This window comes from Etheostoma spectabile, chromosome 3 (assembly GCF_008692095.1).
Source record: "Etheostoma spectabile isolate EspeVRDwgs_2016 chromosome 3, UIUC_Espe_1.0, whole genome shotgun sequence".
In the NCBI taxonomy this organism is placed as follows: Eukaryota; Metazoa; Chordata; class Actinopteri; order Perciformes; family Percidae; genus Etheostoma; species Etheostoma spectabile.
This window is the reverse complement of record NC_045735.1, coordinates 31,957,874-31,980,743: the sequence shown is the minus strand read 5'-3', so window position 1 is coordinate 31,980,743 and position 22,870 is coordinate 31,957,874. Positions and strand designations below refer to the sequence as shown.

General features: G+C 41.0%; 1 protein-coding gene and 1 long non-coding RNA gene across 2 annotated transcripts in view; one reads left to right on the top strand and one right to left on the bottom strand.

Moving 5' to 3' along the window:
* The window catches only part of LOC116676769 (uncharacterized), a 614,404-nt gene that overhangs the window by 332,463 nt on the left and 259,071 nt on the right, over positions 1-22,870 (top strand). The gene's annotated exons all lie outside the window — the stretch shown is intronic.
* The window catches only part of LOC116676607 (seizure protein 6-like), a 317,474-nt gene that overhangs the window by 293,509 nt on the left and 1,095 nt on the right, over positions 1-22,870 (bottom strand).

Here is a 22,870-nt window from a genome sequence, read left to right as displayed (position 1 = left end):
AAGGTTGTCCTACGGCAGGGGTGGGCAGTTCATTTCCCCAAGGTGCCACATAGGGATGATCCGAGTACTCGGCTGAAACAAATATCCGGTACGGATAAAGCACTTTTGCCGAGTACAAGTATTATACGAGTAATATAGTCAATATCCGTGCTCGGATTGAATACGCAGCGTTCTGTGATAGTCACAGCGCCCCCCCCCCCCCGCCTACAAAAATGCTCGGCTCAATCACACACACACAGAACGCGGAGAACTGCGCTCCCTCTCCCCCTCTCTCTCTCTCTCTCACTCTCCCCCGCTCCGTCAGTCAATCAGGTCCGCGGGTCTGTTCCGTTAACGTTTAGGGTTTCTTCAGCTTCAGGTTTGTTTTTAACTTCGGTTTGTAGTACTTACATAGTAACCAGTAGATGGGTCGCGTGATTCCCGCGGGAGTTAATCTCACTGTTGGTAACGTGATAGAGAGATTAGAGCATTGAAATCAATGGGAGCAGAAAGGAGCCGAAGACTTGCGACATATTTTTTTTAATAAATATGAAACTACACAGTGTCATTATTGAATCATAGAGACTAAGTTAGGGCTATAACAGGCCTATGTGTTGTTAACTCAATGCAAAATGCAGTAATAGATCGCTATCTTTGGTTTGTCTGAATTCCTGTCAGGTCTACCCGGCAAAGTTGAAACTTGTGTTGTTGCTACGCCACCTGGGGAAACTAAGCGGCGTAACAGCCGACTGTTAAAAAGCGTGTAGCTTAATACTTGTTAGGTAGTAGTGGGATTAGTCAAGTCCATTCATGACGTGGATGAAAAAAGACGTGGAAAAAAGTGGGCAAACAACAACAATACAGGATACTATTTTAAAAATCAGTGACAGAGGAGTCAACGGATAGAAGGTAAGATACTAATCCAGTCTCTCTCCATCTATGGTAGGCCTACGTCAATATTTTCCACAAATTGTGCAGTCCTATTACATTTGTAAGAAAACTCAAAACTCTTCTGGGACTCAGGCATTCGTCTTACTTTGCAGATTTGTCTGAGTGCAGACTCTCAAGGCCGAGCCTTTGTCATTTGTTTCACTCTAGGCGCTGCTCTGCAGCTCACCTGACAACTCCTGTGGCAAATAATGATGCAGCTGATTTCTTCTGACAGGAGGCTGTGTCTTCGCTCTGCATTTACATGTTTTATGTTTATTACTGCAAAAAGTAAAGCCTGGAGTGTACTGTCAGGGGTATTTTATTCTGTCAGTTCATTACTGACCCCACCCTTTATTTCCATGAAACAATATTGAATTTATGAATTATAATTTAACACAAAAAAGCCACCATTATAAAACATCTAGGTTCTGAATTAATGTTAACAATATAATTTACCCCAAACACATCCAGCACCTCAGTCTGCACCGATACATTCATTTTTTTTAAAGAATGTTATGGTTTGGTATTTTGTTATATATTTCGTCCTTGTGATTGTGTTATTTGTTGCTCTTGTATGTGTTTTAGTCCTTGGTTGCTCCCTTGTCCTGTCTAGTTGTGGTTTCTGTCTTGTGGTATCTTGTGAGTGTCTGTGTCCTGTTTTCTGTTTTATTTTGATAGTCTGGTTTTCTGTGCTGTCTTGTCTTTAGTTTTACTTCCTGTGTTTTCCCGCCTTTCTGATTAACTGATGTCTTTTCCCTGTTTCCCAGCCCTTGTGTCACCTGCTTATTGTTACCTCTTACCCTCTGTATTTAGTCTTGGTGTCCCCCTTGTCAGATCATTGTAGTGTTTTTGTGTGTCAGGTCTCATTTGTGGTCCTTGCTGCCGTGGTTCCCTTGTCTCTGGATTTATTTATTTGCTGCTTACCTGTTTTTGTAAGACTCTTTTTGTTTGGATTGAATTTGTATATTTTTCTCCTGCTGCATTCTCCTCGCCTTCCTGCACTTGGATCCGAATGTCTTTTAAGCAGACAAAGCCACCAATTCCCCGCACCAACCATACGACATAAGTATTAATTCCGTTCCTAAAGTTTTTTTTGCTTTTTTTTTCTGTTTTCTTTTGCCACTTTTTCAACATTTTTGTTGACATTTTCAGTGTCTTGTCGCCGCTTTTATTTTTTTGACAAATCTTTGGTGTGTTTTGGTGCCTTTTTCAAGGTTTTTTTCGGACAATGTTTTTGTTTTCCTTTAGAATTTATTGATGCTATTCCAACATTTGTCGCCTTACGACGTTTGATTGAGCTTTTTCGAGTTTGTTTTGACAATATATTTTTTTAAACACAACATCAAGAGAAAAGTTGTGAATCGGGCAAAATGGGAGCATGACACCATTTCGCACGTCAGTGTGGACGGGATTTTTCCTCCATCTGTCATTGTTTTTCAACAATAGCTTGCAAGAGTCTCAGCTTTCATGTCATGCACAGTTTATAGCAAATGGTTCGGCTCAGTATTAACAGCTTGGTTGTGATCATCTGCAGTGCATTCTGTACTAATGAGAGCATTACAGTAAAGCGGCACACTCCGGGGCATCACACATATCACCATTCCACATGCACTGTACTGTAATCAACAAGGCTGCTCAGTCCCCTCGCTTATTTACAGTGTATGAATCAAATCTATGGGACACGTAGCCGCTACGTATCTGAACTTCTCAACACATATCTATGCAATTAATCTATCTAGCCCAATGTAAGGTATTTATTTGAAAACATACACACTCAGTCATAGACAGTGTCTTTCTCGTGTTGACGTTGTCTTGGTAGTGAAGTTAAATCATGTGAACATTGTCAACAACCAATGTGTGCACTCCCTTCAGTGCCATACAGGAAGAAGCAAACAGCTGGAGCCAGTGTTGTTTATGGTTGCTATGTTGCTAAGCTAAGTGCTAAAGAGGGAAAATGGAAACTTTCAAATTCTTCCAACGTGCCGGTCTGAAACCTGCCAGTTCACACCAATGAGACGAGACAGTGTATCATCTCCATAACAACGCCTCTTTGTAGGCTACTTTTGTTAAAATTTCGGACTTTTAGACTTGTTTGTCGCTGGATATATCATTTGTTTTGCGTAAATATGAATGTGGATAACACTAGTGATAGTGAAATGCTTGCTACAGTTGCATTTCTTGTGATGAATAGGCAAAAACACGTTTTATTTCTCTGATTCACTGCTTTGTTTTAACGCCGCTGGGAGCTCTCTTTCTTCAGTCACTCTTGCACATCACACATCTCGCTTGACAATATAACGTTACTGTGCTTTCGAGCGCTCGTTGAGGCTCTGTCTAAAACTTTTTCAGCTTAGAATTAGGAACCACTACAAACAAAACAACCTCGCCGTCCTCTGCATTTGATGGACAAACACATTCCATCGGCTTAGAATTACAGTAGGAATTGTTAAAAATAACACTACCTTGTCGTCCTCTCCACCCGACTGAACACATTTTATTGGCTTAGAATTCCTGCAACAATCGCTTAACACACTTCAAACTCATGCTCCTCTCGTCCCAATTTACACCCACCCCTTGGCTTAAAAAAAACTCACTCTTGTCGGCTACGGCAGCTGAACGTTAGCAGGTTTAGCATGGCAGCATTAGCCATGACCAGTTGGGATCACTTTACTCGCTGTGTCTCAATTGTTTTTGCGAGTAACCAACTCAAGTACTCTAGCTATATAATTCAATCTGAGTACACAAATGTTGAAATGACGTAAAGTCATTGTCCCTTGTAGCTGTGATAAATTAGCCTGAAGCTAATGCTTAGCTACCTGTTATGGAAGAATTTAGCCAACTCTGGGCTTTAAGCTGTCTCCATCTTTCAAATACATCTCCAATATTTACCCAGGGTTTGTAACATCTATGGTCACGCAACTGTTATAACTTTTTTTTTTTTTTTTGCTGCTTTCATGGCTGTACTAACATCACAGCTGTAGCGCGCTGGCTTTGTGTTTTTACAGGTATATCTGACAACCAGGCCTGGCTGTCAAACTAGGCATTTAATACCAACACACAGGCCAAAACACAAACAGAAATTCGGATTAGCATTGTTGTCAGAAAAGATAGCATTTACATGCATGTTTCCTTTATATCTGATGACGCATTAGGGTCATTTTTGGATTTTTTACAGTAAATACATTACGTATTGTACCTTTCAGAATTTTCATTTATCTGTTCTTTACTTCACTATTTATATTTCTGGAAACTTTAACTCTTACTCTACTACTTTTTCTAAATACTTTTACTTCACTACATATCCCCTCAGTTACTTGCAACACATGGTTTTGTAAGTTGAAGTGAACACAAAAGTAATATTCTGTTTCTGTTTTTCTCTTTGTTGATGTCAGATTTTGAATTAGATGTTTAAGGTGTGGAAACCCTGAATAGTATGCTTTACTATAGGAAGCCACAATAAAGTTCATAATAAAAAAAAACAATTATGTTTACTTTTTACTTCTTAGAATTAAGTACATTTCATATCATAAAATTACTTTTGAGACTTAAGTACAGTAAATAGCAGATGCTTTAATACTTTTACTTAAATAATATCCTGAACGGTGACTCTCACTTCTACCATTGTATGAACAAATCCTCAGATCTCTGGTAAGATACCTTTACTCAAGTATTGCGGTTAAACAAGGAAAAGGCTAGTATGTAACAAAAAAAAGTCAATTAAACAATATATTAAACACTTGTTACAGGCCTATTCCTCCCTAATCTAAATTCTAGCTTTCCCTGCTAGAATTCAGCTGAGCTAGGTCCATTCGGCTTATCTTTGGAACATTGAGCTTATAGAACTGTTCATTTGACGTGGACAGTAGGAAATCACAGCCTTTAATAACACATGTTAGTCTTCTCTCTTCCTCACAAACACTTGGACTTACAGAGACACAGTCAGAAAGAGCAACTTCCTTAGCTGCCACGGCTGAGCATCAGAGTATGACCCTCCACCCCTCCCTCACCCAAACCGCCCTGCGGATGTCAAGCGGCAGTCTAAAAGAGAGCCAGGCCTGTCAGAGTCCTAATCACTGTGGAGAGGCCCTTGGCTCTGTATGCACAGCAGACGCCAGCCCCAATTACACAGGTGAATACAGTCTGCCAGGATACGAGAGGAGAGCGGACAGGCCCTATCCTCTGAACAAACACTGGTTCTTTCAGCAATGCTGCTGGATCGATGCGGCTCTGAGAGCTGAGTTTGGAGGCTGTGCTGCAGGCGGCTGTGCTGCAGCCAGCCCAGTCTCATGGCAGTCCGTAAAATGGTGATGTTATTTAATCTATTGGTTCGTGTACAGGGACACGATTTTCTCGAGTTTTTTTGTGGTGGTGAGCACAAATTTTAAACTAATATATTTTAATGGGAAGCAGCTTTTGTGATAACAGCACGATTATGGTAGCGAGTATTACTGAAAAGCCAAAAATCCCCATAACGAGGTTGGTTAGGGTGGTGGATGGGTCAAACAACACAGGACATTCACCCCTTTCACAACCATCCCGTTGCTGTAGAGCGCCCCGAGTGTGGCGGTCTGTCCCGTTGTTGTTGTCGGCGTGTGGCGTTTCATTTCCCAGTTGTTGCGTCCCCCAGAGACCGCGGATCGTGTCCTGGCAGCCGTTGTTGTCCCAGAGCAGGCTGCTGCAGCCCAATCTCATGGCAGTTTGTGAAATGGTCACGTTCCCATAAACGAGAAAACCAGTCCCTGTTGACGAATCAATAGATCAAAATAACGTGACCATTTCACGAATTGCCATGAGACCGGGTTGTGCGGTTGTGGCTGAAAATAAGCCTGAAGGACAGATGAGATGTTGACAGAGGAGGAAATAGATATCGTCAGGGAAATGAGGAGCGGTTGATGTCGATTACAAAACCCAACTTGTCAAAGCCGAGGTGCTGAACCGTTGTTTCCCAAGTTACATTGTGACAGTGAGTACATAATAAGATGACAGTCTGCTCCATCACTAAAGGAGCGTGTAAATATATAGAGCCACGAGGAGAGCTGAGACAGCTTCTGTAGCTGCTACACCGACACTTTTATCACATCAGGAGGGAAATCTCTCATGTCTGTCAAACGATTGCTCAGAATGTTAGTCAGCATGTTTTTTTTGTATTTTAACACCAACAAACTGTATATTTATAATGTTTGTGACTCTTAGAGGCATTTTCTATTTATTTTTTAAAAGATTATTCTTTGGGCATTTTAGGCCTTTATTAGATAGGATTGCAAAAGTGGAGAGAGTGGGGGAGTGGAGTTGGGGGCAGCAGCTCGGAATCAAACCCACTGCCGTTGCAGCAAGGACTGAGCCTCTGTACATGGGGCACACGCTGTTGTTTGTTCTGACAAAATCTTATTGACAAAATCTATTTTTAAGTGTTGGTAGTGTAGTTAAGTCATGTGAACATTGTCAACAACCAATGTGTACCATACAGCAAACAGCTCGAGCCTGTGTTGCTTATGGTTGCTATGTTGCTAAGCTAAGTGCTAAAGAGGGAAAGTTGAAACTTTCAACTTGTTCCAACGTGCCGGTCTGCAGCGTTCTGACACCTGCCAGTTCATGCCAATGAAACGAGACGGTGTATTATCACCATAACAACGCTCCTTAGTAGGCTACTTTCATACTCATGCTGTTGTTCATCTGGGATTGCTCCTGTGCCGCCAGAAATTCTGCCAGATATCACTCATTTCAGTCGGACGTCCGTTACCTTCCTCTTTCTCTGTGTTGTAATTCTAAACTCTGGTGGATTTCTGAAGACTATGGTAAACTGTTCCTCAGATCTCTGCAGGGTAAATCCAGGCAGCTAGCTAGACTTTCTGTCCAATCTGAGTTTTCTGTTGACTAAAACAGCTTTTGAATGAACAAACGTTCCACGACTATTTTGCAGAAACACCGTGGCTCCGTCCAAAGCTTAGCCTGTGGAGGAAGGTCTGGCCATGCGAGACTACTGTCCAACTGACTTTAGTGATCCTCTGACTTTTCTTCTAGAGCCACCAGCAGGTTGGAGCTGTGTGGTTTTGATTAAATTTGTATCCATCCCACATATTGGATGGATTTGCCATAAATTGTGGTACTCCAGATGAATTGTAATTACAGATGCCTTGGCAAAGCCTCACAGAGATGCTAGCATGGCTGTACACCTCCAGTGTTATTAATTGTGCTTTAGTGGCATACTACCAAACACATTTGTAAATGATCGAAATGCCATATTGACAGCCTGGGGCCTTCAGGGGCCTGGGGCTGTTGTTATTTTACTAATTTGGTAATCCAGCCTTGCCAGCTACAATAGTAATTATTTTTTTGTTTCACAGAGCATAAACGACTAATTTTTAATAAATACAAAAAATATGAGGGTGTGGTAAAAACCTGTAACGTCTTATATAAAAACCAAAACCAAAGTAAATACACAAATGTAAATATACAAAATCAAATTATAGTGTCAAGTGTTAGTGTGCAAAAAAATTAAATGATGAATTTTTGTTTTTTTGCATAACATACATGAAAGAAACAATTTGCCATTGTGGCTGACCTAAAGGCTTATTTTTGCCTATCCGATAATCCCTATAGAATCACCCAGAAATCTAACAAAACTAAATTGAAATATGTGAGTACAAGCCTAGTGATTTTTAGGGCTGTAGCAATATGCACAATAAAACCAAAATTGCGACAAACGGTGTCAGAAGGGGGAATCGCGACACACCCCTTCCAACTCCCAGAGTTATCTTTCCCGTCCAGATCCAATGCTACCACGTCTTTTAAATTACTATTAGTATTAGTCCTTTTGGTGCCTTATTCCTGTTTTGTCTTGTAAATTTAGCTAACTGTAAAGATGGCTAAAAGTGAAAGGCAGGGCACCGGCAAAGCTAACGGAGGTGTAACGTTACGAATGGCCGCTGTTCTGACTCGGGTGCCTGGGTCTGTTTCCGGACGGTTCAATAAACTGCCGTAAGCGTCCTTAGAACCAGAGTTAAGTGCTGACCGGGCTGGCTGCTAGCTGGCTGGGGGCTGACTGTGGATGTGTCCCCGGAGCTGTTATCAGAACTCATCCTGACAGAAGCCTTACAGCGCCGGGAGACTGAGGCAGAAGACAGGGGTGTGCTCAGCTAGCTAGCTAAATTATCATTAGACTAGTCGTCTATCTATACCGTTAACGTTACTGATGAATTCTTGGGTTAGGCGAGAGTTGTTAACAGTGGTCAAAACAATAGTACTAAAAATAAATGAGCGTGTTGAACGGTTACCCACTAAGAATTACATTAGTATTTGCTAGCTACTTGTCAACCAGCACCTTTACAGTAGGCACCAAAGCACATTTCCTCTTCAGTTCCCCTACAGGTTGGGAGTTGAATTGTCCATTCCTGTTACCATTACCATTATTCTTAGTTCTCATTCCAACGAGTTATTGAATCACTGAAAAAATTAGGGCAACATTATTTTTAAAGAATCTTTGGCGTTGGATCGATTGATATTGACATCAATCAATATCAATAAATAAGGTCTATGTTGTATAACTGTGTTGCAAAGTGGGATGTAATCAATGACAAAACAATGCCATTAGGCTCGTTCGAGATGAACTGCGCCTCGCCTGTAAAGTGGACGAGAGCAGGCGGTAGCAGCGGGGGGCGGTGACAGAAAGCTGCGGTAAAGTCGGACAGTTTCCAGCCGATTCCAGCTCCTTCAGGCTGGACAGGAAGTGATGAAAACACTGTGGTGCGATTCCGATTTAATAAAATATAATCAGACCCACACATCAGCTGGTACACAGTCTCCAGTTGTTATAGTTATGACAGAGTAGCTGGCAAAGTGCTCTACATTCGATCTGTTGCTGATTTTAATTAACAACACACTGTAGATGATCCGTGATCTGATCAGATTAGTCTGTCTGACTTCTAAACGTCTCTATCAGTCACACAACATGTGTTCTGGACAGAATAAGTCTTTAAATCAGACAAATAGCAATTAAAATCCCTCCGATTCAAAAACAATAAAAAGTTTATGTAAAACGTCATCATGTTGTAAACCAATCAGCTGTTAAATCAGCTGAGAGGCCGGCGTTTCCCAGCATGCTCTGGGTCCGCCTGGCTCTTGCAGTCGGTGAAAAGCAACTGCGCCGCCTGCGTCTCAGAACTGCGGCCGCCTTGCTCTCGTGAGATTTCCGTTGCCCACGTGTGCATGACGTCAGAGCAAGTCGGGATCAAGTCGGACACAAATCTAACCGGCATGCACCGGGCGCCGATCGCCGGTGATCGATTCTGCGCAGACCTGGCTCATCTCGAACGAGCCTAATGTTAGGTCTGCTGCTGGTTGCACCCTGTCTCTGCTCTCCTCCCCTCTGTCTGTCCTTGATTGCAGGAGTGAGGCCTGGTGTGCAGGAGTCAGGGTTCCAGCTGCAGCTCATCACATCTTATCACCTTTACTTCAAATACCCGGTCAACCTACCACTCCTTGTCAGATCACAGTTTAGACAATGACGTTAGGCTCTTTGCTGACGCTACCTTTGGATTAGCTTGTATTCCTTTCTTGTACTTGTTGTTCTTTGTCTGCCACAGTTTCCGTTAACCTAACTCCTGCTTCCACCTTCACTCCTGCCATCCACCATTCCTGCTCTCCACCCTGGATCACTGGATTATCAGACATGGTACCACTCCCGTTCTGGACCCTGGATTACGTTAGATTTGTTTAGGATTTGGTTTTTCATCATTGCATTCCCGACATTGGACACTGGAATAAACCTGTTCGACTATCATTCTGGTCTTCGTTTCTGTTTGCATTTGGGTTTTCATTTGCAGTTTCCACACACAACAGCCATGTGGCAGAAAAAAAGTTGTAATATGTTTGAGAACACCCCCTCACCCCATTACTTCATAACTATTAATTATTTTTTAGATTTTAAAGCTTTTTTGAAACTCAACAGAGACTTACACATTTTAAACTCCTTCAGTTCATTCCATAATTGAACCCCCAAAACTGAAATACACAAACACTATACTTTACATAAGTCCTCACTTTAGCAGTTTCAAAGATAGAGAACCGTCTTAAATTATAATTACCTTCTCTCAATAAAAAAAATGAATACAGACAGGAATTGTTCACAACTCCAAAAAGTATTTCCAAGCGACAAAATTGGCTCTAAGTGTTACCGCGGCAGCCGGGAACCTCAGAATGATTTGGAGAATTAAGGTACGTACAAGTGTGTCTGGATTCCCAGAATGTTCTCATTGTCAGGTTTAGAACCAAATGAGAGACATTCTGCTCATTCTGCAACTATTGGCATCACGGCGTGTTATTCAAAGACCAATGCACCAGAGAGCCGAAACGATATTTAAAGATGACAGTGTGTGGGATGTGACGGTGACACATGAAGCAGGTGGGGCTCGAAGCACATCAAATGTGATTTGCATCCTCTGTAATTTAACTCAGAGCGGATCTGTCATGAGAAATCTCAAACAGGGGAGGAGAAGGAGCTATTGTAAAGAAGATGAATGCAGCCTTCATGAAACAAGCTTTGAGTGACAGAGACAAGGGTAAACACTTCACATGCACGGCGCTCGCTTCAGAGGGACTGTTATGCAAAGAGGGGGATAGACGGAGAAAAGGGAAATGAGAGTGCTCCACCCCTCCATTCCTCTCAGGAGGTGTCAGGAGCTGTGTGTAAAGGACCCAGCCCCCCCCGCCCCCCATTTGAGGGAGAGGGAGTAGCGCTGAATTTTGATAACACTCATTTCCAATTGAGAGCTTTAAAGAGGAAAAAGGCTTGGAGACAATTAGAATGAGAGCGTAGCCCCGGCTCCCTGAAAAGCCCTTGATGAGAGCAACGGGCGAGTTTGGATAGGTTAATCAGCCGTAATCGGAAAGCAGGTGCCGAACACGCAACCTTACAATCCTCCATCCCCAAATGATATGATTGTCACATTCACAAAATGTTCGTCTTTTAATTAAACACAGTGTCCTTTTCCCGCTGACTTTTCCTTGAAGTGTGTAGCAGCGCTGATTGCATCAGATCAGTGACACCAAGAACAAATTGCTTTTCTGCTGTGGCAGGAATGATGAAAGGGGACTGTGGTGAAGTTAGTTTGATGTTGGATATCCGACAGCTATTTGGATATTCATTTCGGGTTATGCTCGCTCTCAGTCTTGGCTGAAAACAATAAGACACCCATTTGCTCTTAACTGCTTGTTTTTTTACCTATTTTTACCTAGGGACAGTCAATAAATTACGTTCTGAACTTCATTTATTTTTTGTATGTCAGATGTTCTAAACACCCCAGACCAGTGCAAATCTGTTCTGCTATGTGGTACTAATAAGCCACACCTCACTCTGAATTAATATTTTGCACCTCCTATTTTATTTACATATTTTTAAGAACCCATTAAGTTTCTGTGGAAAACAGCTTTTTTTGGTTTAATAGCTTCCAAGTTATGCGACCCAAACACCCCCCACCAATGCAAATCTGTTCTGCTATGTCGTACAAATCCGACACACCACCTTGCCAGGGTCCTTTCCTACGCTGTGTTGTGCCGGGGAGGCAGCATAAAGAAGAGGGATGTTGGGTGACTTGACAGGCTGGTGACGAGAGCTGTAGTAGGCATGGAGCTAGAGTGCATCACATCAACAGCAGAGAAAACGACACTGAACATAATGCTGGCAATCCTTGATAATGACTGTCACCGACTACACAACAGAAGAGCATTTTCATTAGCAGACTTTTGTCACTGTCATGTTCATCAGACAGACTAAGAATGTCATTTGTCTCCTTGGTCATTCAGCTTTACAACATGTCACAGAAGGGGAGGATAGAATTCAGCTTTTTTTTTCAACATGAGTCTAATTTCTGGCCCCACCACTAGATCAATTTGCATTCTCTCTGTTGTCACAAGTATGTCTGACTGCTTTAACAGGCTATATAAAGGTGCTCTAAGCGATGTCACGCGTTTTTTAGACTAGGGGAGAGCCGGGACGATTGAAACGCGGGACGGATGAAACATTCGAGTTTTCTCCGAGTGCAATGATGATAGACAGACTTCTTTAGGTCTGAACATAGAGCGTGTTAACCTCCTTCTATCAGCCAAATATCTTCCTGTTATTTTCTTTCATCACGGAGTTACAGCCGATAAACGCGTTTTGATGGTCAAAAGTAAACTTCATTAGCGGTCACATTTTTTCGATTATTAACGAGGGTTTTTCCTTTAAAAGTTTGACTGCATGCTTATTCGGTAGACCAGTTAGTGTTCTCCACAATCCCAGACTTTCATATTTCATGCTCGTTTACATGAGAAGCAAAACAGGCGATAATGTCATATCTATGTCGGGACAGTTGAAACAGCTGTTTCAACCGTCCCCGACCTGGCTGGTACTCCATGGATTTCAAGTAAATGCACAAATGTCTGTGTTCGTACAATTATTTATGGAGGTGAGACATGGAAAAGCAGTTTTAGAAAGATGAAAATATATTTGAGCCCACCAGGTAGGGGGGGTCGATTTTCCCCATGTTATCCTATGGAGACTGAGAGACTGGTTGGGGGGGCGTTATTTGGATGTCCAGTGGTCTAACCCATGTAGAAACCTAGTGAAATGACATTTTCTACAATAGAAACATGATATAAATAGAAAAACTTACTGTTCTAGCTATGAAAATAGCACAATCATTCACAGTGCATGATATTTCAATAACCGCTTTTTACGCGCTTCAGGATGACGGCAATTAGTTATTAACAGACATTCACAAAGACGCATAGTCCTGCAACAATCTATCTATAATAACACCTCTTGGAAGTACCATCCATGATATACAGTAAAATATTAAAGTTGTTGGAAGTTTATATGGCTCAAACTGTACGTTTCATTCGTCCCCGCATGCTGTTTCATTCGTCCCGTCCAGGAGGGACGGATGAAACATTACGCACGTCCCACTTTCTCTGCAATAACTCCTGAACGGTTTTGTCCAAAGCTAAAAATACAACTGTATTTGACAGATGACACGTGTAAGTTGCTAGTGACAAAATATCAGCTTTCAGTGTGATAAGACCGCTTTGTTAATTACGTTTAATTAAAAAGTGTTTCAACTGTCCCGGCTCTCCCCTACAACATTTTTTGTCACATGTAGAAAACATCTCCTCACTATCCGCTAGCTGCCTGTAACCTGAACACACTGTCAAAAATACGAGGTCTATGTAGACAGCCCAGGCTCCACAAAGAGCAACAAAAAAAAAAACTGTGCCAACCTGCACCACAAAGCCTGACAGTGTTCCAGCCTTTAACCGACAAGAAGGAGTTGTTGGAGCCATGAACGCGCATTGTGGAAGTAGCCTACGTGCTAACGCTGCTGCGGTGATGGCTCAACCAACTCCTTTTTGTTGGTTATAGGCTGGAAGACTAGGCCTGTCATGATAGCAAATTTTGCTGGGCAATGAATTGTCCCGGAAATTATTGAAAATATAGGAAATAAATGAAGTTCAGAACGTAATTTATTGACGGTCCCTAGGTGAAAACCAAGCAGTTAGCAAATGGGTGTTGTATTGTTTTCTGTCAAGACTGACTGAAAGCACAACCTCCTGAGTGAAAGCACAATATGCGAATAGCTGTCAAATATCCAACATCAAACTAACTTCACCACAGTTGAAAGGGGTGGGAACAGGGTGTGCATGTGTGTGTGGTGGGGGGGGCAGGAAGAGAGCGTTGCTTATCACAGGAGCGGCACAATGGTGACTTTAATCTGAAGATGATGCAACACTTACTGTGCAAAAATCATCTCAAACTGTGAATAGAGGATTTCAAGTTTTCCCTTTTTCATCTAGCCAGAGTATCACACCCAGTGACTTGGTAAAACAGTTTTAAGCACTTTTGCTTCACCGTTTACAGTAAATGTGTTATGAAATGATCATATTTGTTCTGTCAGAGAGTCTAGTTAAAAGCTGTTGCCAGGACTAGTTTCTGTGAAGTAACCACCGCAGTTTATCTCCAGTTTAATCCTCGCTAATGGAGTGTGATGAAATACATCCACAAACAAGTCTTTGGATGTAAATAAACCTATTACAGAATAAAACTATTTACAGGTAAAACTGAGAGTGCCCATTGTCAGATTTTTCAACAGGTGTTCTGGTTGTAAAAAGAAGGATAAAATGAACAAAAGTGTAAAATATATCCAGCCATCTTTAGTAAACATCCGGGCCATTGGTTGATTTATCAACACAGGTGCTACGAGCAGCTGGTGTGTGGGTTATTTTAAGATCGTAGGGTGAGTGAATGTTATTTATTTTAACTTTATTTATTCAGGTCTAGGAGGCTTTCTGCATCTGTGTTGTTGCACACAGTCAGGTTTTACAAGTTGTGAAGAGAAAAGGTAACACAAATGAAATGAAAGATGGGACAGAACATACAGGGGCCCTGACATGTAACACCTCAAGGGGCCATAGAGGTTATAATCCAGACATGTGCCAGAACTTCAGCTCAGTTTGACCCTAAATGAACAATGTAGTGGACTTCGAATTTCAATATAGGTCCACAACACATTTTGGCCTAATTAGTTGTTGTCGTTGTTGTCTACGTTTTAGTTGCTTTTTCCGGCATTTTTTTCACTTTTCTTTGATGTTTTTGTAGCTTTGTAGCTTTTTTAGACTTTTTTTTTTTGGCCTTTTACTATATTTTTTGGCTTATTTTAAGGCTTTTGACACTTTATTCTATAATGGACGGAGTCAGGAAGCAGCCGTTCTGCAGTCCGTGGAAATACACACATTGACTTTAATGTGGTTATTAGAACTATAACTGAAGTAAAGGATCTGAATACTTTTTCCACTACTGGCATTTATGTGAGGCTGTACATTCAGTACAGAAGCCTAATCAAACATTGTTGCTGTTCTGGGCTAGACTGAGTACAATCTAACAAAGCCAGGAGAAATGATGCCTGTGTAGGTCCTCCTGACATGCCCCAAGAGGAGCATCTAATTGAGGAAGTCCGTTCCGATTCCACTGCTGATCAATAACAGTACAGAGTGATTGACAGGCTCAAAACTGCAGAGGGATTCCTCTCACTCTGCCTATGGTTTTAACCAGCACACACCCGGCTTTTGCCAGTCTCACATTGCCAGACCTTCCTCCATAGCCTTGCGGGGTAGGGTCTGGCTAATCCACACAGCATCCCGGGATGAGAGAAAAACGTGGTCTGGATTACTGGCATTTCTGCAAACCAATCACAATTGTCTTGGACGGTGCTAAGTGCCAGACGCATGTACGGTGCTAGAACTTGTTTTGGTGGAACATGTGCACGTACGTGTGTGATGAGAATTTTACTCGAAAAAAGTGTTTAGAATGCCTGCACAAAGAAAGAGGAAGGTGAAGGACATCCGGCAGCACCGGAACAACCCCAGAAATTAAACGCCGTCATTATGGACAACGCTTTGACTATTATATCGGTGTGCCAGTTTTGTTCCATTTTCTGAGCGTCTTAAATCAGCCTGGCAGTATATATCTGCAATATAAAAGAAGTTTGGTTCTTGCTTTGTTTATTTTACTTTGGAATGTACTGTATATATATCTATGTATATTTAGCCGACGAGCATGACATGATTGGCACCAATGGATGCCATTGGTCGTCTAGTTTGTATCTAGTATCCTAATATCTGCCTCTGCCCATTGGACTTGCATAAAATGTATATTTCTCTTCGGCACCGTCACTTATTCTTGCTTGAATTGTGGCACATTCTTACCTGCACTGCTGTCGTATTTGTTTAATGTTCTTTTGCACTATTCCATTTGCACAAACTGTATATAGACTCTGTCCTACATTAAGTAATTATACTTGGACTGTGGTATAAGTATTGTGTTACTGCCATACCACTTAGACATTAGCTTGCAAAAAATGTAAATCAACTCTTTATTTGATCTGTATTTTTGGTATGTTGTCTTGCACGTTTATGATTTATCTTAGCCCGGTCTTTGTTGCAAATAAGAATTTGTTCTCTGTTGGCTTACGTGTTAAAATAAAGATTAAAATAAAGAAATATAAGACAACAAATGGCATATGCAGCAGTACATAGCATGCTTATCAACACACAACAATGCACAAAGTGAGAAAGGGGGACGACAGTTTGTTTTTGCCCCAAGTGGCCTTGCTTACTGTACAACAACTCCAGAACTGTTCTCTTCACACATGTGATGTTGAATTTTTCAATTGCTCATGAAAAATGTAGACTGAAATTGGTGTTAAGTCTTGACAAAAACCTTGCACCTGTATAGTGTGTGTGCAACTCAAGAACATTCTGCATCCTCTCAGAGAAGAATGAATGAGTTCATCAATCATCAGTTTGAGGTTGGAAACCTTCAGCAGTGTGGTGACAAATGCCAAAAGAGAAGCAGGGCTTTAGACAAATCAATGTGTGTGCTTGCGTTGTTGAAGCTCACATTTCTTACTGTGGCCAGCAGTACTGAAAAGCCCCTTTTTTAGAATCTGAAGCCTGGGATGTGTGTATGTACGTCTGGTGTACTTAGGTGTTGCTGTTGGCCTAAATGAAAGTCCCTTCAGCCCAGTCAGCCTTGCAAGCAGCCATTAGTTTGAGACACCTCCCCCAGCAGTGCACTGACAATGATGACAGGCAGCGGCAATGCAAGCGGGCCCCGGGGGTGGGACTCCGGAGGAATCGCTTGCTCCGGGTCAGCCAGGGCCAACGTATTTATCTGGACAGTAATCTGAAGGAAAAAGGACCCAATGTCTGACCTCAAAACCTTAGGGACATCATCAGCTCCTATTTCAGGTCCACAATAACTGGCAGAGTCGCTCCATGACTGCTGAGGGCCAAACTGGTAAGTAACAGAGCAGCAATCAGCAGTGAGTGTGGTAGTGAAGGTAAAGCATTCACTCATGAATCTGAGTTGAATAGGCAACAATGTTAACTAACTACATACTCTGTCGGCACAGTGATCCCCTGCACACTGCACCAGCGTTGTAGTATTCAAGATCAGTCTTAGTCTTGAGATAACTTTTGGAGATCTCGGGCTACATTTACATTTCGACGTTTTGGTTTAAAAAACAAATACCTTTTTTCTACGTTTACACCTCACATTCACACTGCTCTGGCGTCTCAGAGGCGTCAAACCGGAGACATTTGGAAACACTTCTGACCCGTTTTGGTTTGGAATCTGCGGGGTAGTGTTGCAGTCTCAAAGGCTGCAAATAGAGACCTTTGGCAACACCGACGCCAATGTTTCTCTGCCTGATTGGGTCATGGAGTCTCCTTCTTTGAGCCACTAGCGTTACCATGGCAACTACCAGTAACAGGCGGTTCCTGTTTATGCCAAGTATAGAAGAATGTTGATGAGATATGAGGTTAGGGTTAGTTTAAACGGATATTAGTTATTCTACCGGAGATAAAAACACTTTTTTGTACGCAGATCACTTTTGGGCTCATAACCTAGCAGTGTAAACGTAGCCTCGGTCTCGTCTGGGAATCGATCGCATATTCACTAGGTCTTGTCTTGGTCTCAGACTAAAGAGGTCTCAGGATTTTATATCAAGACCGGTCAAGACCGCAACTGCCTTTTGATTGTTTAATCAAAACATTTTATGTTTTAAGAATGAGAAATCACTAGTTTGGTTGATGGTGCCCTTAAACCCTAGGCTGTGTTACTCCATTTTCACTTCCTTTTTTCAGACAGTCTCTACATGTCTTAGCTCAGGTATGCCATATCTTTTTGACAAGATAATCTAAAATTATAGCACAAGGTTACTTACCAGTGACCAAAATACCACCCTAGGTCATGTATAACAACTGATCCATCTCCATGACAACCAAGCTGAACAGCATTTGCTGATGAAGGCAATGTGGCTGAAAGCTGTGGGAAATGACTATGTACTAAATATATTATGTATTTCTAATACCAATAATAAAGCTTCAAGCTCAGTGTCATATTGTTATGTATATAATAAGTCTGGCTACTCTGAGTGTAATACATACATACAGGACAGTTTACTAAAAACATGCTTAGAAAAAGTTGTTGCAATGTGATATAAGAATTTCCCTGCACAACCACAGGTTTTCAACAAAATTATCTATATATGAACGGGCCGAGGAGAGTGTCAGTGTTGCAGACATGTAATAACCAAAAAAATATTGTACTGGATTGGATTGTAAAGGGTTGCATTTTTTATGCAAAATGCTCCAACCAGGTTCAAAGGGTTAATCAAGTTCCACCAAAACAAGTTCTTTCCCGAGGCCATTTTGCAGAGACACCGTGGCTCCGTGAGGAGCTTAGCACCGCACAAGACGATTGTGATTGGATTGCAAATAAACCAGAGCATGTTTTTCTCCCATCCAGGAATGCTGTGTGGACTAGCCAGACCCTACTTCCCAGCACTGTGAAGGACGGTCTGGCAATGTGAGACTAGGTAATATATAACATCCAGTATCCCAGTATTCCTATATAATAATGGTATGAAACATGCACCACCAGAATCCCCTGGTAAATTCTGTGGTCCGGCGGAGAAACGGTCCGCCTTTCAGAGAGGTCAGAGGTCTAAGACATGCTGTTCACTAGGTGTTTTATGGGTTAAGCTCTAACAGAATAGGCTGTTTTGTGCATCAGTGACAGTGAGGACTCGAAGCTTTGAATCAGTATCATAGCATGAAGTATCAGCCAGATGAAGAGGCTGCAGGGTCCTGGCACTGCTGATTACAGGCTAATCAGGGAGCAGGGTGGAGGACTGCCATTGGTAATGCTAAGTATCACATGCCTTGGGTGATACTTGTCTATTAGAGCCAGAATAGCCTCTCACAGTGCTGATGATGGGATGAAAATCATAACGCCTTCTGTACATGCACAAACCTGAAAATGACATAGTTAGATGGTTTATAAAATTGGTAAATTGATAGCAAAGTTAAGTTATTTTACTGTTACCACATGAATGATCCATGATGTTATACATTTTCCTCATTATTTTAGTCGTGTAATATAAAATAAAAAGTGTATAAAGATAGTTAATACTTTGTCAATGGTTAATAATTGTGTTGTAAACCACCTGTAAACATTATTTCAATGCTATTATGAAGTTGCAACTAATTCTTATAATAATTAGTTAATGCTTAATTAGTGGTTTGTAAGGCATGAAGTAACATTAAATCTTTTCTTGGTGATCTATACAACAGTCAAATATAAGTATTTACAAATCATTAACAAGTTGTAATCAGCAGATGCAACTTTATAAACACCATCCAAATATCTCATTAACAAATACTTCATGTACTATATGTTATGATGTGAGCAACAAGTAAATGTTATTAATCATCACTCCATTGTGTGTTAACAGTAAAATAACTATTAACTTAAGTTCACCAGTGACGGATCAAATAAATGTCACTGAACATTACTAAATCAGAGGGGGCTGATGTTAAAATAATGTGGTGAAAAGCAAGTTATTCAGCTGGTTAGGTCTTAACCTCCACAATCATGTCACAGCCACTAGTACGAAGATGTGGTACGCAGCCAAGCATTGTTCAAACCCACATTTCTTTTCACATTATCATCAAGATCCCAATTTTTCCAGTGATACCTAAAATGTTAGGCTGAGTTATGTGGAAATGTGTCTAAAATAATACACTGGGCAGAGAGAATATTTCCACTGGATGGACCGGTGAAGCTAGAACACACAGGGGTTTCAAAATGTCACTCATTAGGAGAATCATATATATTAAATAAGCCTGGACAATGTGACTGATGTGACCGACAATGTGATTGACCATGCAGTCCCTTGGCCAGCACTGGGCCTGGTAATGAATAATGTTAAGGTGCATGTTTGGTTATGCATTGTATTTCCAAACCGTATATGCTTGTTATTTAGTTTTGAGATTTCCAATAACCCTAACCTTTTACAGTGGTATAAATGTTTTAGAAGTTGTAATTTATTATCCATGGTTAATGCATAACGTAATAATGCTTTGTAGCTTAGTTATTAAATAAAATACCTTAGTCATTAATAAAATACCTTGCTGTTTCGTTGCTGAAGTGTGGTGGATGTAGAGTAATGCAGAGAGGGAGTTATATACTAAAAAAGTCAGGTGTAAAGATATGTATGGGATCCATCTAACAGACTGTTGACGTCTCACATTCAGCTAAACTTTAGAGTACATTTTAAGATGTCCCTCTTTAAAGCCAGATGTCCGTTACCTTCCTCTTTTTTTGTGTTGGTGTTCTAAACTCCGGTGGATTTACAGGGACTATAGGTAACTGCTCCTCAGATCATGGTAGGGTAAATCCAGACAGCTGGCTAGACTCTCTGTCCAATCTGAGTTTTTTTGTTGGACAACTGAAACGAGTTTTGAACGTACGAGTTCCTTCCCGAGGATATTTTGCACCTGCGCTTAGCACCGCCAAAGACGATTGTGATGGTTGTAAAGAAATGCAAATAAACCAGAGAGCAATTTCCTCCCATCCTATTATGATGTGTGGACTAGCCAGACCCTCCCCCGCAGCGCTGTGCAGGAAGGTCTGGCAAAGCGAGACTATTGACAGACTAACATTTACTCCTGCAGACCAGGTCTGTTATTGTAACAACCCTTGGTTAATCACCTTCTACACTCACAAACAGCATTCTGGCTTTTGGTGTTTGTTTAACAGCCATTATTAATGATTTGATAACTCACTGGCCAGAGAGGTTTTTCCCAACCTGTTAACCCACAAGACTTTCTATCTAATATCTTCAAACTAAAATGATATACTGTATATATATAACATTATTAGTTACAGTTTATAGATCCTGGATATGGGTGTCTAGTGAGAAAATGGCAAGTTTTTCTTCTCCCTGCTTTTTCATGTAATCCGTTATGTAATGTGCATAATTTGCAAATCTGTTCTTTGTCACGGATGACATTGTGTACTTCATGTGTAAGTGATTAAAAATGTAAATGTACAAAAAATGAAATACGGGACTTTAACAAAAGATGGACATAAAAGTTGTTGAATCTCTTTCTCTGTATGTGTGTCAATTTATCTTTCTCTCTCTGTACTACCATGTTCCTCTATTCTGACTAGTAACAGAAGAAAATGTAATTGAAGAACTCCGGAACTGAAGACTCCATTTATTTATCCAGTGATCCTGCTTCTAACTCTCTTTTCCCACATCTCAGCCTTATTATATACTTTATAGACTGGAGCTGTCCACCACCATCTGCAATTTCTTTAAAAAAAAAAAAAACGATTACCAACTGCGAGCAGCTTCTCCAATTTCCTTTTGTATTGCATTCTGGGACACCAGATTGAACCACCTCCCTGCGGTCCATCAGGACCAAAACCTCACATTACAAAAACAGGTTCTTCCCAACTGCAGCTGGCCCCATTAATAAGGCCGGGGACCCTTCCGACATGACACACACATTAATGCATGTGTCTACGTCAGATATTATGCGTTACTCTGTGCCCATGCAAAATCTCCCCTGGTGACAGTAAGATACATCTCATCCTACATCTCTATCTCCCCACACGCATAGATTCTTTGTACTTCAGATTATACTGTGAACTTTTGCTCACCCCCAAGCAATCATTTGCACATTCTGCACTAAACTGTACAGCTTTCCCACAAAAATATATTTTTATGTAGTTCCTATATTTTTCGTATGTTATAATCAATGTGTCTTCACTTGTGGATTGTGTTTATTTTTTATGCTTCCTTACACCAAGGCAAATTGTACGTGCACTACTTGGCAATACAACTGTTTTTGATTCTGCCCTTTATAACTTTTCTTAAAGTGCACTTTTACACCTATTTTAATCTACCTGCACTGGCTTTCTTTTAATTTCTGAATTATATTTCAAATGTTTGTTCTTCTTTTGTATCCCTACTCAGCATGCCGAGCTCTCAGGTCGTCCGCTCAGTGTTTTTTTGAGGGTACCTTGGATTTGTTTTAAGACTCGAGGAGACCGTGCCTTTCAGTCAGTAATGCTCTTCTAATAAGCCTAACGTTATTGGACTCTGTGGAGTCTTTTAAAGAGCAAAAAAGCTAGAACCCCATCTGTTCAGACAGGCATTTAGGTAGCATGTGCAGACTTGTGGCGTGAGTTTTTTTTTGTTTTATTATACCTGGTGTTTAATTTGTTCTTGTGGTGTTTTCTCCTTGCTTTGTTGCTTGAAAATATTGGATGTCATTTTGTTTTGTTGTATTTTCTGACTGTGAAGCACTTTGTAACGGGTGTCTGTGAAAGGTGCGATATAAATAAACTTTGCTTGCTTGCTTTTAGTCTATATACTTAAATTACTTACATAATTAAATTTTTGATCATCAATAGCAATACTTAATTTTCTCCTGGGAACACAATACAGACTCAAACTACTGCTTTGCATCTGCATGTACAGTAGTATTGAAATATGACAGCTATTTTCGTGGAAATGTACGGATAAGGTGTGTGTGTTTGTGTGTGTGTGAACTTTTCACTATAGAATTGCATTTCTGACTGACTGACTCTATACATGACATTTGCCTCCTAACTTCAAAATCATCAAACCTTTTAAGTGTCGGATCGGCTGCTTTTTTGCACACACTACTCAATAACACGCCAGCAGCCAGACTAGAGACTTGAACGCACAAAACAAGTCAACACATTCCCCGGTGATTATGCAAACACAGGCGTAAGCATCCATCACAAGCTGAATTGCGAGGTTGTGGAGTCAGCTGGTGTCAGCTGTGTCTACACAAACACATAAAAGATGCCTGACAGAGCCGCAGTTTGTCTTCACATAACTTCTTTCCTTTCACGTTTTTTTCTTGTCATCTGTCCAATACAAAGAGGGGTTTGTATAAAATGTGGATAATATGTTATGATGCACAGACTATGCAGTGTGAGAATTGATTTAATAATAATCCCTGGGACTTTATTTGAAGTACAAAGATGTAGAAAATGCTGAGTGATTGTTCAAATTGCTGCAAAATATCCAGGGAGTCAACTCTG